Source organism: Monodelphis domestica, chromosome 7, assembly GCF_027887165.1.
Source record: "Monodelphis domestica isolate mMonDom1 chromosome 7, mMonDom1.pri, whole genome shotgun sequence".
Lineage (NCBI taxonomy): Eukaryota > Metazoa > Chordata > Mammalia > Didelphimorphia > Didelphidae > Monodelphis > Monodelphis domestica.
The window spans coordinates 265,381,319-265,400,211 of record NC_077233.1 but is presented as its reverse complement, the minus strand read 5'-3'; the positions used below and the strand labels follow the sequence as shown (position 1 = coordinate 265,400,211).

General features: G+C 41.8%; 1 protein-coding gene across 7 annotated transcripts in view; it reads left to right on the top strand.

Moving 5' to 3' along the window:
- The first annotated feature begins 1,590 nt into the window (after positions 1-1,590).
- The window catches only part of EPN2 (epsin 2), a 111,260-nt gene continuing 93,957 nt past the window's right edge, over positions 1,591-18,893 (top strand). Inside the window, exons 1-2 of one of the 7 annotated variants that reach the window (XM_056806746.1) lie at positions 1,591-1,706; positions 1,810-1,879. The gene's annotated coding sequence lies outside the window, so the exon portion shown is untranslated. Of the gene's footprint in view, positions 1,707-1,770; positions 1,880-2,879; positions 3,122-4,043; positions 4,213-18,893 lie in introns of those variants that run through there. The other 6 variants (XM_056806745.1, XM_007497962.2, XM_056806749.1 and 3 more) reach the window with 6 other exon arrangements.

Here is an 18,893-nt window from a genome sequence, read left to right as displayed (position 1 = left end):
AATTCAAAGCCTTCATCATGCAATCACACTCCCAGCTTAAAAAATTTTTAGTGGCTCTTCATTTATTGGACTTAATATAGCCCAAGCCTATCGTGGTATTATTGAAAGTCCTCCCCCTAATATGCTCTCCAGCTTACCTTTGCAGTCCCACTTTCCCTTAAATCTGTTTCCTCAACTTTAAAGTAAGGATCTCTTCATCTGTGAGTTTCATAAGAAATAATGTAAAATACTTTGAAAACAATGTGCTATAATAAATGTGAATTATTATTTTCACTTATTATATGTCTGGAATGCTCCACTTGTCTTCTTCTCTACCTTTTGAAATCCTACCCATCTTCCAAGGCCCATTTTCTCCAGGAGGATTTTATTTTAAACCCTTACCTTCCGTCTTGGAGTCAATACTGTGTATTGGCTCCAAGGCAGAAGAGTGGTAAGGGCTAGGCAATGGGGGTCAAGTGACTTGCCCAGGGTCACACAGCTGGGCCGTGTCAGGCCAGATTTGAACCTAGGACCTCCCGTCTCTAGGCCTGGCTCTCCATCCACTGAGCTACCCAGCTGCCCCCTCCAGGAGAATTTTCTTGATCCAAAGCCAGAAGTGATTTTTCCTTCTTTTGAAATTTCAGAACATTCTGTAACTTTTGGTTGGTGTTGAACATATCCTGTCTTGAACTACAGTTATTTTCATATAGCTCCTCTCCTCTGTGCCCCATTCCATTGTAAATTCCTTAAAAGTAGGGATTTATGTCTCTTGGTGTCCTCTGTAGCTGAATCCATGCCTTATGTACATATGTGCTCTAAGTACTATGTACTCTATGTACATAGAAAGGAGCTTGATCTATATTTGTTGAAAAAATGTTTGAATTTAATTGAAGCTTATTCCGACCACCTCAACCCAACAGTATCACTCTGTTCTCTGAGTTTCTAGTCTTTATTGTCTCTTTCACTTTCCTAGAATTTCCTACCTATTCTGATGTCCACAATTAAATTGCAAACGTGTTACGGGCAGGTCACATGTCACCACATGCGTCAGTATCTTCCTCAGCCTACCTCATTGCCTTGGCTACATAGTGTAGGTTCTCAGGAGAGGGTAATTGACACGATTACTCCGGAGTAGAAAACACTTGTTGAGTCAATCAAGTCCAATTCTTCGGGACCCTTCGTGGGCTTTCGTGGCAAAGATACTGGAGCTGTTTGCTAGATCTTTCTCCAGCTCATTTTACAGATGAGGAAACGGAGGCAAGCGGGGTTAAGTGACTTGTCCAGGGACTCTTCCTGCCTCCAGGCCGGCACTATCTGCTCTACTACCTCGTTGTTCCACAGAAAACGCCAAATCCTGCTGTCCAAGAGACTGTCGCGGAGGAGGCTGGCCGACAGGCATACGTAATGAGCCAGAGTGGGTGCTTTCATCTGAGAGGTAGCGATATAGCAGACAGACATAGCCAGGTTCCTGGCTTGACCCAGAGACCTTGGGTAAATCGCTTAACCACCGTTTCCTTACACGTATAATGGAGATAATAATAGCACCTACCTCAGGGCTTGTGGTAAGGGTCAGATGAGATGATCTATGTAAGGCACCTCATGGAGTCGGCCGGATTCTCATTATTACTCTGAAGCACACAGACCCTGGCCTTCGGCGGCGGGGAGGAACAAACACAAACGGCCCTCCAGCACGGTGAATAAAGCGGGGAGTAAAAGGGCAGAGAAGGGTGAGGTTGCTGCTTTTCCCCTTTTCTCCCAGTATAACATGGACAGCTCCTGACTGCTTCCCCAACTGCCTCAGCTCTTACTGATCGAATCTCTTTCCTCTAGACTTGTCTGGACACTTGTGTGGAGCAGATGGAGCAACTTGACACTTGCTACCTTGTATTCCTATTTATCTGTAAGTACATGTCTAATCAATACGACTCCGATCTTAGTACAACATTTCCAGGGAACTCAAAGCTACTCAGAGCGGGCAGAGTTTTTAGGGTTGTGTCCCTCAGGAATGCTCCACGAATAAATAGATTCTCAATCATGCTCACAGCTGATTTAAAGCCTGGGCGGGATCTGAGACGGGAGCTAATCCTGGTTCCTCATTTGAGGGAAACTGAGGCGGGAGGAGGAAGGTGCTTCTCGCACTGTCACAAGGCTGTCTCGACTCCGGAATTGGCCGAACTCCAGAATTAGCAGTTCTTTTCTCAGGGAAGGCATGAATATATGGTCAGTCCCGGGCTGAAATGGGGAAAAGGCCACAGGCTGAGTCGCTACGACCCAATCCTAAGAGAAAAGGAAGTTAGACAGAAGGGGTGGACGCCAGACGGTGACAGAGATTTGTTTTCAGACATGTGGGTTCAGGGGAAGATGTTTCCCCTTTGGAGCCGTGCCTCAGTTTCCTAACAAGGGAAATGGGCGTGGTGCGTGGGAACCGAGAGAGCACCGAGCACCCATCAGTCCGGCGGAGGGAGGCAAGACCTCGGGAAAAGGGGTGGTGTCTGCCTGGGGTGGAGGACAGCAGCTGTGTTCCAGTAGTTAGAAAGCCAAATCGTGGGAGGAGACTTGGGGGCAAGGAGCCGGGGGCTTAAAGAGGGGGAGGTCCCTGTTTACTTCAAACATCTATGTGTCTGAGTGTCAAGTCTCTCGGGATCCTAGCTCGGGCCAAGGACCTGGAGCTTGGGGAGTTCTCTGGGCCGGGAGGGAGGCGGGGCTCCCGTGCACGCGGCGCCCCCAGCAAGGAGAAGGGGAGGAGGGGGCCCGACCGAGGCGGTTGGGGTTAGGGGGGCCAGGGACAGGGGAAGGAAGCGCGTCCTCGCGCAAGCGCGCGCACGCCCCAGCGCGCGAATCCGCTCGGCTAGCTTTGCTCGAGGGGGCGGGTGGGGAGCGGGGGAAGCGGGGCGGGGGGAGGGGGCGCGGAACGCACGGATGCGCGCACGCAGGCAGGCGCGCCCCCTCCCGGCCGCCATGTTGGATGGTGTGTGGGTGTCAAACCGAGGCAGACGCGGTGGCGGCTAGCAAGCTGAGAGGGTGGCCCCCCACTAGGCTCCTGCTCCTTCCCTTCGTCCCCTCCTCCCCCTGCGCCCCGCACTCGAGGGCCCCTGGGTTTCCGGCGCGGGGGGGGACCGGAGGAGGAGGAGAAGAGAAAAAGGTGAGCTTTGGGCAGCGATGGTGGAGGGGGAGGTGGGAGGTTTTAGGCTCCCTCCTTCCCCAGGGAACGGCGCGGGAGCCGAGCTTTGGAGCCAGTACTTGGCTGGCGGTGGCGGCTGCTGCGGAGGCTCGAGGATTCACCAACGCCTTCAGTCTAGCCGGGGGTGGGTAGGAGGGGGTAGCCAGGCAGGACTCAGCCCCTCCCCCCACGCGGGGCGATGGTGGGGGCGTGGGAGGGGCGCCCCTCCTCCCTCCCTCCCTCCCTCCCTCCCCTCGCCTCCCCTTTGCTCTCAGTCCGAGCTGCCACTGTTGCCGCTTCCGCGGCCGCTTCTCCAGCCCTGACCCCTCCCCTAAGCTGAGAGTCACCCTCCTGCTCCTGCTGCGGGGTTGAGGCTGCCTTTTGTTCCCTGTGTGGCTGTGAGAGCGAGCTCGGTCGGGGGTCCCGGACTGTCTGCCCGGGGGTGGATTGTGCCGGCTGCGCGCTCGAGATCATCTCCCCACCCGACCCCCCTTTCCCCTCCTCCCCCCGTAACCCCGGGGCTCTGTATTTCCCTTCCCATTTTGGCACATCACTACTGTTGCTTTCAGATCATGGCATCCCAGGCTCTAAGGTGAGCTAAGACTATCTGAGACGGCTGGCTGCTCAGGCTGCCGTAAAGTGGAAGAGGTGCCACAGGTCCACCTCGCCTCTCTCCTTTCCGGGGGTGGTTCTCTGCCCAAAGTTTTCCTGCAAATGGCTTTGGCGTCTCCAAGCAGACTCCCCTCATTCAGGCCACATGCGAGCCTTTGAATGGGAGTCTCAAGATCCAATGATATAACATGTAAAAGCGCTCCGTAAGCTTAAAGCGTCGTGTCGCTGTTAGCTGCCGCTATGACTGTGATCGGGTTTTGTTGATTCGAACTTCATCCTGCTCCTTGTTCAGGGAATGGTTATCCGGGTTCGTAGGAAAAATCAAGAATCGCGCTTTCGTCTTTTCCCAGCTCTGGACGGCCAGAGGCCGAAGTTCTTGATTCAGGGAGGCCGGCTCTTACGGAGAGGAGGGGGAGACGAGTTCCTACAGTCTTCTCCCCCTTGACCACGAGATAGCGGAGGTGTGTGGCAGACATTCCCACTCATAAACGGAATCTCAATTTCGCAGCGAGTTTTTTTTCTTCGATTTGTATTAAGTAATTCAGTTTTTATCTGTATTGGCCTGAACCTAGATTGCTTAGGAGAATCCGAGGATGATTTGCAAACCAATGAATGTTAGCAATTTGGTATTATAGTTAGGGTTTGTCCCAGATCTTATAAAATCGTGGACAAACTAAGAGTTCCAGGAGACTCTTGTAGAGAGCTGTTTTGCTCTTAAAGTTTATTTTCTGTTCCATTGACTTCACTTTGCTCATTGGCAAAGATTTATGTAGTGTTGCAAAGGCAACCATCAATAATAAGTAAGATTAGTTCGGCCCAACCACAGGAGGCATTAGAATATAAACATTTAAAACTAGAAAATATTTTACAATCGGACGTCCATTGAGCTAAATCAGAAAAATGTCTCTTGTAGAATGAGGTTTCCTTACCTAGACATTTCTTATGTAAAGGGTCTTCCATGGCAAATTGAGGATTAGTATTATGACTTTAATATATTGCGATAAATAGCTCAAATCGTTCCAAATTTTTTTCACTTGATTATTAAACATATTGCTTTTCTGACATTAAATGAAACATTTGTAACATTTCATAAGAAGTGCAAATTTCAGCTACACACAGCCTTAGGCCCATTTTATTGTTTTGGGGGAGGGGGGAGTAGGAAGTTTGCACCTGTGGAGAGTCCTGATTAGAGCAGTGAGGACTGGGGTTACCTAACCTCTGGACCTCAATCCCTCTGTAAAATAAGGGACAAAACTAGTGTACTAGTTCATTCTAAATCCAAATCTGTGATTTCCTGATCTTTTTATTTCATTTTCACTCATTAAAAATAAAGACCCAAAATGTCTCTGTAATTTAGCTTCTGAGTTTTGCCTGCTACAAGTGACTTACCCTTTTCATCAGACTATTGAATTCTAAAGGCCGCCCCTCAAGTGGCCCAAGGCAGCTTAGAGTAATAGAATATTAGAATTTTAGACTTGGAAGGGATCTGAGTTTATCTCATCTATCCCCTTCATTTTATAGATGAGAATCTTATAGATGGGAACAGTGCTGGGACTAGCGCCCAGGCCTGATGACCCATAATTTTTTCTTGTTTTTCATCGCACTGCTCTTCAAATACAGAATTTTAAATTCTAAAACATTGTCTTTAGTAATAGATGTTGCACTGTTGAAATGCAGTTATATGGACAAAACATTTGGGATTTTTAATTCACTTGAAGCTGTGATCAAAAAGAAAAAAATCCAGGAAATGTATTTTTAGCAAGGTCAGAGAGAGACCAACTATATTTGCATCAATTTCATATAAATTTAGCGTTACTATATAGGATAACCCAATAGTAGAGTTTAGCTTTTTTTTTTTTTTGGATGGATGGTTTTAGATAGAATCTATTTTGCTTCTGTCAGATGCTATATTATATTACTAGATGCTATAAAAAATGGGCATACTTTCAAATAAATTCTGTAATTTTTTTGGTTGTATTCTCCATGTTGTTCATTATTGGCAAAGATACTAGAATGGTTTGCCATTTCTTTCTCCAGTGTATTAAGGCAAACGGTTTAAGTGACTTGCCCAGGGTCACGGGGTTAGAAAAGTCTGAGGCCAAATTTGAACTTGGGTCATCCTGACTCCCAGCCCAGCACTATCTACTGGGCCACCTAGCTACTTCCCTATAGCTGAAAATAAAAGCTTGGTTGAGAAAGAATAATTGAAATTAAGTAAACAAATTTAGGTACTTTTTTGTTTATGGAATTATTTGATCAGTCATGTAAATCTAATATTGAATTACCTATTAGCCTTTTAATGCATATCTTTTTCAAAGGCTGGATTTTTCTTGAATATATTGAAACTCTAGTGGTGTCCTAATGATAGGAAAGGCTTTTGACTTTAAAATTTAACCTAAGAACTACTGAAATTTATTTAAAACTTGAAGGAATTGTACAAGTAGGTCATAGGATCAAGGCTTTAGAAATGAAAGTAGTCTTAGAGCCAATATAGATACAACCCCTTAGTTTTACTGATGAGTAAACTGAGTTTAAGTAACTTGCCTAAGGTCACACAGATACTGATGGAAGTAAAATTGGAGTCCAAGTCAGGTCCTTATACAGCCTAGATTCTTTTCTCAGTAGAAATATTCATTCTTGTTTGTAAGTTTAGGAAGATAAATTATAAATTGGATGGCCAGAATTAAATGGACCTCCTGGCAGCTGACAGGCAAGTGAGACTGAGGAACAGTCAGCCGAATATTGAAAAGGCTTCTAATTTATTTTAAAATCAGTTTGAGGAGATTTTGCATGGTGGAATGGATAGAGAGAAGCAGACTGGCCGGCTGCAGAGTCTAGAAGGCTGGATTCAAGGGTTTCTTTGGACATATATCTGCTCCCTCTGCCACCCACAGTGTAAATCACTTAACCTCCCAGTGGCCCAGACTCCTTTACAAAATAACAAGTTAGACATCAGTGACTCATCTGAACTTAGAGGAATTTTCTTATCCAGAGCTCCCTATGCCAATGAAATCACAGGTATGGACCAAAAACAAAAAATCCTTGAGATTTTGTTCCAGAAATTCTAATAATGGGTCAGTGTTTTTCAGTCCAGATCTGTGTCAGCGCTAAAACTTTGCCTTTCTCAGGGATCCATTCACAACAATAACTGCTGATTTTGTAGGGTACTTTAAGGTTTGCAAAGCCCTTTATATATGTGTTATCTCATTTGATTTTCACATCTCTATAAATAAAGTAGGTACCATTTCCCCCATATAAACGAGTAAACTAACACTGATCGTGGTTAAATGATTTGTTCAGGTTTAGCTAATAAGTATTGTCAACAGTTTTTAGTCTGTTCTAACTTCTAACTCAGAGTCCAGTCAGAGCATTTGCCATGCCACCCAACAATTAAACAGATATAGGGGATTTGTTTTCCTATATGTAAAAACCATTTCATAATGCTATTTGTCCTGCTAGTTAAGTGAGGCAGGCAGGTGGCAAATGGATAAGATTGGAGTCAAGGAAAATCTCAATTCAGATCTGGCTTCTGGTGCTTGCTAACTGTATGACCCTGGAGAGTCACTTAACCTCTGCTTCATGTTTCTCACCTGTAAAGTGGGGAAATCGTATCTACCTCCCAGGATTGTTGTGAGTCATACTAGATAATTGTAAAGTGCTTAGCACAGTGCCTGGCACATATAAACATTAGCTGTTAATACAGGAAGATGCATCTTCGTGAATTCAGATCCAGCCTCAGACGTTTACTGTGTCATCCTGGGCAAGATATTGTCTCAGTTCCTCATAAAATGAACTGAAAAAGGAAAGGGCAAACCTCTCCAATATCTTTGCCAAAAAAACCCCAAATAGGTCACAAAGAGTGAATACCACTGGAATAAATGGACAACCACAAGGACAGAGTATGCAACATTGAAGAATAATGTCTTAAAAAATCTAGAGAAGGGATGATTTAGAACCCTAGTTATAATAATTTCCATTTATATAGTGTTTTGAAGTTATAAGACACCCAGCATGGTTATTCATTAGAGTCTTTAAAAAAACAGCCTTGAAAGGTAGTTACTTATTATTATTGCCATTTTATAAAGAGGAAACTGAGACTGAAAAGGGCCACAAAAGCTAAGTAACTTTTTGAGTCAGAATTTAAACTCCAGTCTTCCTTATTCCAAGTCCAACCAACACTATCTCCTGTGCCTCTTAGCTGTACTATTCAAGAAATGGGGTATGATTTTTTGTGAAATTACACTAATGATAAACACAAAAGCAGCTTCATCCCAAGAGATTATTGATTATTGTGAATGATGTAATTTAAAACTGTCATTATTTCATAGTTGCTTTTGAGTGCAGATTCCTTCTCTAATTGTTTCAGAGCACTGTAAAAGTCACATTGCAGTGATAAATATGGATTAGTAAGAATATAATGATTAAAGACTACTAATTACTGTTCTAAAATTGATTTACAAAATTCAGGAATTAAATTTGGTTTCACAAAAGGAATTTAATTTAGGTATTTTCTGTTTATAGTTTTGACTGGTCACAAGTATTAAGGTAGAGTTTTTGTTTTTAATTTGATTTAATGATGGCAGTTATAGGAAGTGCCTATACCAGTGATGGTGAACTTTTAGGAGAAGGAGTGCTGGGACCCTCCACCAAGTGCTGCCTCCCCCCCACCCCCCTCCCCGGACGGGGGGGGGGGGGAGGAAGCACTCCCATTGGACATGCTGGGCACAGGGTTGCGTGATGATAGGCCTGTGTGGAGAGGGAGAGGAGAATGGTTAAAGCATTCCACCCCCCCCCCAGCTCTGCTCCCCTCCAGCTATGTGCCATGCTGTGAGCTATGCTCCTCTCAAACCTAGCTCCTTTCCAACCCCACCATGGGAATCACCTTCGTCACAGACTCAACAGGCTACTGTCTGCACAGCACCCTTACACAGCATGTGAGGCTCCTCTCCCTTCTGCCTTTCTCCCCTTACCCCAAGTGCCTTACCCCAGAGAGGGGAGAGAGGAAGCCTTTCCATCGAGCTACTGGACAGAGGGACTGGGGAAGTGAGGAATGTCCTCAGGTGTATGAAGAGGGGGAGGGGAACAGCTCCACCCAAGTCCCTCTGGCTTTCTAGTAAAAAACTGGTGGGCAACCCCAGGGTTAGACCACAGAGAGGGTGCTGCATACTCCTTTTTGGCACACGTGCCATAGGTTCACCATCACTGCTCTAGTTGGTCTGACTCTAGTCCTTTCCCTTCCAATAAATTCTGCATCCAGTTGCCAGGTGTCCTAAAAATTTTCATTTTTTTATTCCTCCACTCAATTCTTTTACCATCTATAAAGTCCAAACTATTGTTTGTTTATTGATGTTGATTACACACATGATCACTTCCTAAGAAATCTCCTCCTCAAAAGAATCAAAGTAGACTCGAGCAAAATAAATGAACATGGATACTACCCAAGTCTGAAAATTTGTGCTTTGCTTCACTCTGAACCTATAAGGTCATCAACTCTCTGCCCAATAGCAGTGTTTTTCAAGTTCTATTCTCTATCTCAATGGGACAGCTAAATAGCTATGTCTAGTAAGCAGTTGATGACTTAGGACTAAAACTCAGGGAAGAGATATGGGCTGGATATATGCATTTATGAGTCATCTGCAGATTTGATTACTACACCCAGGGGAATTGATATGGTCACCAAGACCATGAAGAAATAGAAAAGGGCCTAACAAAGCACTGGGATGTGGCAAGACATAGAGGGCATGGCAAAGGAAATCAGAGCATGCAATCAGATAGATAGGAGAACCTGCAGATAACAACTTTACAAAAAATACTGAGTAGTTCTAGGAGGAAGAATTAGTCATCAGAAGTCAAATGCTTTAGAAGTCAAGAAAGGCAAAAACTGAGAAGCTGTGGAATTTAGCAATTTAAGAGAACTATCTTGTCAGTAACCTTTAAAAAAGTTTCAATTTAGTTCTTTCTAGGTTTAGAATGAAAGGAGTAAAGAAAATTTGAAGAAAAGATGGGGAATGAACCCTGGCAATAGGATGGCCAAAACAAAGAATAAAAGGGTCACTGCAACATTTTTTTAGTCAAATGAGCAGAACAGAAAAGAAAGACAACTTTGATGATTACTTTGAATTTATAGTATACTCAAAAGGAAAAACAGATTTTATATTGGATTTTTAATTTCATATATGGTCCTTTCTGTTCTAATTTGTATATGGAAATGTTTGGTGTGGCTAAGTTAAGAACTTATTTTTCATTGTAAGTTATTTATTTAGTCAATTTAGAACATTATTCCTTGGTTACAAGAATCATATTCTTTCCCTCCCTTTCCTCCCCCCACCCTTCCTGTGGCTGATTCACAATTTCACTGGGTATCACCTGTGTCCTTGATCAAAACCCATTTCCATGTTGTTGGTGTTTGCACTAGGATGTCCATTTAGAGTCTACCTCTCGACCATATCCCCTCGACCCATGTATTCAAGCAGTTGTTTTTCCTTCTGAGTTTCTGCTCCCACAGGGTCTCCTCTGAATGTGGATAGTGTTTTTTCTTGTAGATCCCTCCAGGTTGTTCAGGGACACTCATGGAGAAGTCCATTACATTCGATTGTACCACACTGTATCAGTCTCTGTGTATAATGTTCTCCTGGTTCTGCCTCTCTGCATCAATTCCTGCAGGTCATTCCAGTTCACACGACTTTAATTTTTTAAAGAGAGATGAGACCTTTACTAAAAGTTTGGTTTCAAAAGGGACAAGATATGGGATAATAGCTTGAGAGGATGTCAAAGGCAAATGAAGTGGTTTGGTTTTGTTTTTTAAAGGATATAGGAAGATATAGATCAAGAAAGGCATCAGTAAAAGAGAAAGGGCTGGAGGTAGTCGTAAACTCCAAGGGATAGGAGTAGAGGGGTTTGGCCTGAACAAGAAAAGTTCACCTCTTCCTCAAGAGGGTGGAGAAATGGAGAGAATAAAAAATGTTGCAGAGATTGGAGATGTAGAAGTAGGGAGGAAGGCCAAGATGAATAATCTCTACCTAATCAAGTATGATGAGAGGAAGAGAGAATCAGTGATCTAGGTGAAGTTTGGAACATTGTAAAGGGAGAAGGCCGGGGTGTAGGCGGGTTTTGTTGTTCCCTCAACTAGACTAGCTTTTTGAAGGTAGAAACCATTGTGTTGGTCTTCCATTTTGAAATTCAGCACAGTGGAAACAGTATTTATATTTAATAAGCACTCAAAGACCTGTGGCCTAAAAAATGTCGGGTTTAATTTTATTTCACAATTTCTTCTCATTACTACTTGTTTAACCTTTTAAATCATGTTCTCAGAGTTTGTGAAGAGGTTATAAAATTACAATGATAAAATTGCTGGTTAGAGCTACAGGATAATAATAGGCATTAAATGATTTCCGTTTATCATATTTTTATTTCTATAACTTTAGGCAACTTTTAATCAGTGTAAAAATAGTTACACTCCAATTATTTTCAATTATTTTGTATGACTAGCTAAAACAGTATTATTTCAAATTGCATATTCAGTATTTTCATCATTTTCCATTGAATAAAATCCCCCAATTATAGGATTAATTTGATAAAAGAGCTACAATAGCATCCAATATTTATCCTTAAAAACAAGGGTATTATATGAAATATAATGTGAAGTGCAAAGAAAAGCCCATGATCTCTGTCCTAAGACATGAAAAAAAAATCTCCCAGTCACCTGTCAGTAATTTACTTCAACAATTCTCATATCTACAACATGTATAGGAACTTCTATTTGTCCTGTTAAAAAATTATCAGCAAAAATGATGTCAATCTAGGCTGTAGGAGAATGAAATTTCGATCAGGATTATGTCCTAAAAAGCCCCCATTATGTACCAGCTGATATGCCCTACACCTCATGCTTCCACAATAGAGATCTTTACTAGAAGGCATAAATGGCTCTAGGAAAAGCATCAATAAAAGTTTTAAAAAGAATTTTTTTCAACTTCTTAAAATTCCATTGTAAAGCTGGAACCATACATAGTAAAGGTTCAGTTGACAGCTGATTAAGGTTAATATGGTTCAAATAAGAACTATATTTGAAAATTATAAAATTGAAAAATACCTTAAGGGTTTTGTTTTTCAGTTTACACAGTTCTTTTATGTACATCTTTGTTAGAATCACGAGCTTTGATTTTCGACACACACTTGTATTGATCATCTTTAAAGAGTATAGGCCCCTGGTGGTAAACCTATAGCACATGTTCCAGAGAGGACACCCGCCCTCTACCTGCCAGAATTCTTTATTAGAGAGGCAGAGGGGCTGGGGTGAAGCTGTTCCCCTCCCCCTTTCCATGCACCTGAGGACAGTCCTCACTTCACCCACCCCTCTGCCCAGCAGCCCAGTGAAAGTGCTTCCTTCCCCCCCTGTCTGGGAGAGGGGAGCAGGCATTTGGTCTTGGCAGGGGCACAGCATGCAGTCTCTAAAAGGTTTGCCATCATTGTTGTAGATGTAAATTTGGTAGACATTAGAATTATAGTGAAAGCCATGAATAAGATCTTGGGAGGCAGAGTGCTGAGAGATGAGGATGGGGTACTGAACCTTGGGGAACATACATGTGGAATCCTAGATTTAGAACTGGAAGGTGCCATAGAAGACATTGACTCCAATACCCCGAGACCCCCCAAGGGTAAGGGAATTGGTTGTCCAAGGCCATACAGGTAGGCAATGACAGCAGTCACAGTGGAACCTAAGTCCGCCTCAGATTATCGGGGACAGAAGACCTATTGCAGAAGGTTAAGAAGGAAAACGTGTGGATGGGGAGTGGAAAAAAGCAGGGGAGACCACATACTTGATAAGTCTGGCATTGAAGTAAAGGAAGGAAATTGCAAGGTTGTTGGAAAGGGTAACAGAGTCAGCCAACTTTTTTTTTTTTTTAAGTTGAGTGGCCTGAAGATGTTTGAAGGTAAAAGGATCGATTGATTGAACATGCTAAAAAAAGCAAAGATGATTTTGGGAGCCAGGCCCAGAGACCGAGTTGAGAAGGATCTCCGAGGCCACCTAATCCAGGAGAGAGAGTCTTCTGGGTATACTCTTCTGAGCAAAATCGGTCAGCCTTTATTTAAGTATTTTCAGTAAGCTCTCTGCCTCCTTAGCAGCCAAAGTCACTTTTTACCTGGGGGGGGGACCCCTTGCCACTTTTGATTAGTTTTAATAAGTTTTTCCTTATGAGAAGTCTAAATGTGTTTCTTTGTAACTTTCTCCTACTCCTGTACTGTCTCATGGGTTCAAGTGAAAAAAGCTCATCTTTTTTCTTCTTCAAGACAGCTATTATGACCTTCCAAATCTCTTCTTCAGGCTAACCCCAGTGATCTGAAACTCTTCCTTAAGCTTAGTTGCTCCCCTTAGGAAGGGCTCCAGCTCATCAGAGGTTGTCCTCTCTGAATCTTCCAAGTGAATTTACTATTCTGAAGGTGGTCTGACTTGGGCAGAGGGACCATCACCATCTTAGTTCCAGATACTATGCCTCTTTTAATGCAGACTAAGATTATGTTGGCTTTCTTTCCCTGACTGGCACGTCTGACCATGTCACCTCATTTCCCTTATCAAGAATACACAGTACCTCCCAGTTGCCTCTTAGGGAAAAACAGACTCCTCAACTTGCCCTCTAAAGGCCTTCATAGTTTCTAGATTTCATTCGATTGATTTTCCTTCATATGTTCTTTGTTCCAGCCAGAATGGCCTGCTTGCTATTTCCCCAGTTCAGGCATCATTCCATCCTTTCATGACTTTTGCCTGGATTGGACCTCTTATCTACGTCTTAGCCTCTTTAGCTTGCTTTAAGACCGCGCTCGGACTGTACCTCCTTCCAGACTGCTTTCTTGGCTCTTTCTCCCCAGCTAATCTCATCCTTAAACTAAATTGTATTTACTTATTTGTTTGTATCTTTCAGTAGAATGTGAGCTCGTGAGGGTAGGGGCGGTTTTTCATTTCCATCTTTGTATCCCCAAGTTCTTAGCACAGTATTCTGCATAGAGTAATAAATTATAGAACTCCTAAAACCCCTGGATCTATTTCAGAGAAGGCATGGAGTGCAGAGTACTTTTGACTTGAGTAGAAGGAAAAAACACAAGATTATTTTAAAAATAATTTTTTATTGATGTAATTTGTTAAATGTAACCACAATCCCCCTCCCCATTCTCTCTCTTCCCCCTTCTAGCAAGCCATTTCATGTAACATTTTTTAAGGCTTAAAAAAAAGATGAGGAAAGTTTGAAAGTCCTACCTCTGCAAAGGGGTGGTTGAAAAAGGTGTGTTCTAATGTCTTGCCTTTCTTTTTTTTTTAAACTCTCGCCTTCCATCTTGGAATTAATACTGTGTATTGGTTCCAAGGCAGAAGGGTGGTAAGGGCTAGGCAATGGGGGTCAAGTGACTTGCCCAGGGTCACACAGCTGGGAAGTGTCTGGGGCCAGATTTGAATCCAGGACCTCCCGTCTCTACGCCTGGCTTTCAATCCACTGAGCTACCCAGCTGCACCTTAATGTCTTTTCTTTCTATAAGAGCTTTTTCTTTTAATTTTGCAACATTCTTTTTTTGGGTGGTTTTTTACTTTGTTGTAGTCATTGTATATATTGAGTTTTTTTTGGCTCTGCTTGCTTCATTCTGCATCACCTGATGTTAATCTTTCCATGCTTCTCTGTATTCATCATATATATAATGTTTTACCTCACAGTAATATTTCATTATATTCAAGTACCACTTTTATTTAGCTATTCTCATACTTGCAGTTCTTGCTTTAACAAAAAGTATTGCTATAAATATCTTGGTGCCTATGGGGACTTTTTTCTTATCAGTAGCTTTGGGAGTATGAGCCAAGATGGAATCTCTGGGTCATAGGGCAGAGACATTTTAATCACTTAAGTTGTGGAATTCCAGATTACTTTATAACGATGATACTGATTCACCACTGGATCAAGAACAGAGTGTGCTTTTATTATTTATTTTTAAAACCTTTTCTTCCTCCCTCCCTCCCACTCATCCATCCACCAGGCAGTTGAGTGACTTGATTAGAGCTATGAAGCTAGGATTTGTACATCCTGTGGCCAGATTTGAACCCATGTTTTTCTCAATCCAGGCCTAGAGCTCTATCTACTATGCCAACTTAGCTGCCCCTGTAGTGTGCTTTTATTCCCATAACCCTTCCAATGTTGACTGTTCCCATCTTCTGTCATGTTTGCCAGTTTGCAAAGTGTGAAATGAAATTGGAGCATTATTTTGAATTTCATTTCTCTTATTATTGGTGATTTGGAGCATCCTTTCCAACGGTTATATTAATAGGTTACAATTCTTCTTTTGAGATGTTCATATTCTTTGACCACTTATGGGACTGGCCTTTGGTTGTATGTGTTATCTGTTAATTGTATATGTAGCTTAGAAGATGAGCCCTTATTAGAAACTTGATGAAAAAAATTTTTTCCCCACATTCTACAATTTTCTCTTATCCTGGATGCCTAAATCTTGTTTGTGCAGAAGCTTTTCAGTTTCATACCATCAGCTGTCTATTTTAATCTTTTGTAACTGCCTCTATCCCTTGTTTGGTTACAAAAACCTATTCTACCCATAACTGTCAGAGGTTTAAGATGTGCTTCTCTTCATTTTGTTTTTTCATAGTAACATTAGGTATTTTCTAAGCACTTAAAGTAATACTAAAGCCTGCTTTGCTTATATACAGCAAATACCTAATTTTCAAATGCTTATTCATTAGTGTGCAGGACTCTTTTTTTGCATAGACATTAGTCACATACCTTCCTGAGTTCATTGAAAACTTTTCATTAGTTTGATACTTGTCATTATTAAGGACCATTTAGTGGTTAAACCTCATTATTATGTTGTAGCCCTTTTTTTTTTTTTAAAACCCTTACCTTTAGTCTTAGAATTAATGCTCTTTATTGGTTCTAAGGCAAAAGAGTGGTAAAGGCTAGGCAGTGGAGGTTAAATAACTTGCCCAGGGTCACACAGCTAGGAAGTGTTTGAGGTTAGATTTGAACCCAGGACTGCCTGGCCCTGGGCCTTAATCTCAATCCACGGAGCCACTCAGATGTTTCTTAGCTTTTTTAAAAAGCATGTTTAGAGGGGGCAGCTGGGTAGCTCAGTGGATTGAGAGCTAGCCCTAGAGACGGGAGGTCCTAGGTTCAAATCTGGCCTCATACACTTCCCAGCTGTGTGACCCTGGGCAAGTCACTTGACCCCCATTGCCTACCCTTACCACTCTTCTGCCTTGGAGCCAATACACAGTATTGACTCCAAGACAGGAGGTAAGGGTTTAAAAAAAAAAAAAAAGCATGTTTAGAAAGAATTTAACTAGTACAGTTGCTGATAATGACAACTTATCTTAGCATATACTTAGTGAAATAAATGCTTTTAAAAATATGTGCAAAATATTTTCATTTGATTCTTACAGTCCTACTAAGAGATAGGCAAGATTATTTCAAATATAGTGAACTACATAGGGCAGCAATTCTCACCATTTTATGAATGAAGATAACAAAACAAGATAATAACAATAAAGATAAGATAACCAAATGACAATAATTAGGCATTATGCCAAAGCTTACATGGCTATTTAATATATAGTTCAGTGGAATGGTGGCCAGTGGCTCTGAGGTCAGAGGACCAGGTTTCAAATCCTGAATCAGATACTTATCCATGTGGCCATGGACAGCTCACTTAACCTTCATTGGACTCACATTCCTCAAACGTAAATTTAGAGAATTGGATTAGTTGGTCTTCCAGATACCTTCTAACTCTATGACCCTATGAAAGAATAATGACTAAAAAGCAGGCTTCCAAAACCTAAACTGTTGCTAATTATTCTATTATTATACCGCAATCCAAACTAAAGAGCCGCGGGGCATATGGGTTGCTAACTAGTTTGTTCCTTCCATTCTAGTTTCCTCTGACCCAGAAGTAGAGAGACTTAAGAGACCCTGTCATTGCCACCATCAGGAATCTTGATGAACAAAATATGCTCTTTGAATTGTTAGTGCCTATTTTTCATCTTTTCTTTACCGCTAAACTTTTAGAAAAAGTAATTTTCACACTCTACCTTTCATTTCCTCTTTTTTTACTCAACCCTTTGCAGTCTAGCTATCACTACTGAAACTACTCTTTTCACACTCATTAATGTACTCCTTTCTAAAACCATTTTCCCCTTGTTACTCTTTTGAGTTCCCGTAACACTTACCACCCATGACTATTTCCTCCTTTTTGGTACATTTTACTCTTCAGGACCTCTTTACAGAATTTGTCAGTGGAGGGATCTTTAATCAATAGAGCTCCAGGGTTTGGGAAGACCTGGTTCAAATGGGATCTCAGACACTTCCTAGCTGTGTGACCCTGGCCAAGTTATTTCTCTTTTGACTTGGAACTGATACATGTGTATTCTAAGACAAAAAGTAAGGGTTTCATTTTTATTTTTTAAAATAATGTATTTGAAGGGGCAGCTCTAGGTAGCACAGTGAATGGTGTTCCAGACCTAGAGTCAGAGGACCTGATGTCAAATCTGGTCTCAGATATTTACTCGGGGGGTTACTCCGGGCAAGTCACTTACTCCCAGTTGCCTATTCCTTCTCCTCTATCTTAGAAATGATAGACAGAAGAGAAGGGTTATTAAAACAAAAAAAGATTTTGATGCTGGGTTGGTAATGGCATATGCCTCAACTGTAGTATTCCTGCCAAGTAGAACTTCACACATCAAAAATGCCTTTGTGAAAAGATATGGTTTGCTCCATGCCGTGAAAGAAATGGAACCAACACTAGGCAAAATTGGGAAGTTGATGGCAGGCATCTTAATTATTCAGATCCCCTCCCTCTTCACTCTGCTCCTGGATGAGCACAAAACTGCCTACCATTTTAGGTACCTGATCTTTACCTATTCTTTTTTTATAAACTTCTTTCCTTGATTAAAAGAGAAAAGCATCGGATGTCAGTCGTTTTTGCTTATTTTCAATAATTCCACGCTCCCCTTTCTGTATCCTGCTTCGCTAAGATGAACAAGCCAGGGACTCGCCCTTTATAGTAAGAATATTCGTAATTATGTCAGGAACTTGGATGGAGATCCGCTTTTAGAAGTTGCTAGGGGTAGAAACTTATGTCTTCCTCTGTTACTCAATTTTGCCAGAATTTGGAAAACTTTCTGCTCCAGCATGGGTCAGTTTGACAGACTCCTTTCAGCATCAGACCTTCCTTATTCCATCCCCTTTCTCTTTCCTGACTTAATTCATGTAAGGCTTACTTTCCCTTTAGCCTTTTCTATTTTCCAAGTCTATCAGGTAGTCAATGAAGGTAGCTGTAGAGTGACTCAGATTCCTAGGAGAAGCTGAGAATCAAGGCAGTTGAGCTCACAGAAGTAAATCAACAATGACTGTGAAAGAAGAATTCTTGGATCAAGTTTCTGAATAAAGTAGAAACTTGTTCTGGAAGAATACGATGGTACAGAGTCATGATTGTAGAAGAACAAACTGATCTTTTGCCTGTAAGTAAGGTGAAATATACTGGTCTGGGGGAAAGGACTTCTAGGGAGTAGATCTCAACTTCTTAGTGGTTCCGTAAGTTTAGAAGAATATTACAGATCTTTGCAGAGGCAGGTCTACTGGGAAGGGAAGGAGAGATGTTTTGACCACTTTGGGATCTTGAAGGATGTCCTTTAAATTTTGTTGTTGGGTTATACAATATTTGGTCAATATTCAATATTTTGCTAGTCTGCACTGGATTTTGATTGTGGAGGCCTATGAAACAGGAGCCAAATTTTGAGGTTTCTAGTGAACATCTTGGATGAGAATATGAGCAAAAAAAGATATCCATGAGAAAACTCTCAAATTTGGTCACAGGTCATATTAATCCAGTCTGAGGCTTGGGATCATGAATTAAATGAACTTGAGAGGCTGTATGATGTATTGCAAACCCAAACAAAAGTAATTTTTTACCCCTTACTGAGGTTAATCTAGAAAGATAATTCAAAGATGAAAGCTATGTTCATATTTCAATTGAGTATTTTTTGATCTATTGATTTAGAATAGATACTCCCTCAAGACAAACAAGAACAACAATGTTATCCTGTTGTCAGATTAGTTATAACCTATCCATGTTATTACATTCTTTGCTAAATTGTGGATTTCTC